Source organism: Myotis brandtii, unplaced genomic scaffold (assembly GCF_000412655.1).
Source record: "Myotis brandtii unplaced genomic scaffold, ASM41265v1 scaffold479, whole genome shotgun sequence".
Taxonomy (NCBI): Eukaryota; Metazoa; Chordata; class Mammalia; order Chiroptera; family Vespertilionidae; genus Myotis; species Myotis brandtii.
In genome coordinates this window covers 2,483,533-2,483,842 of record NW_005368305.1, presented here as the reverse complement: position 1 = coordinate 2,483,842, position 310 = coordinate 2,483,533, and positions in this window count along the sequence as shown.

Here is a 310-nt window from a genome sequence, read left to right as displayed (position 1 = left end):
GAAATAAAAAGCATCCTAGAAACAAATGACAATGAAAACATAACAATCTAAAACTATTGGACACAGTGAAAGCAATTCTGAGAGGGTGGTTCATATCTTTACAGGCCTATTTTAAAAAAGAAAAAAAGAAAGAAAAAATGGTAATAAATTATCTAATCCTACAACCCAGTGGTCAGCAAACTCATTAGTCAACAGAGCCAAATACCAACAGTATAACGATTGAAATTTCTTTTGAGAGCCCAATTTTTTAAACTTAAACTATATAGGTAGATACATTGTTATTAACTTAATTAGGGTACTCCTAAGGCTT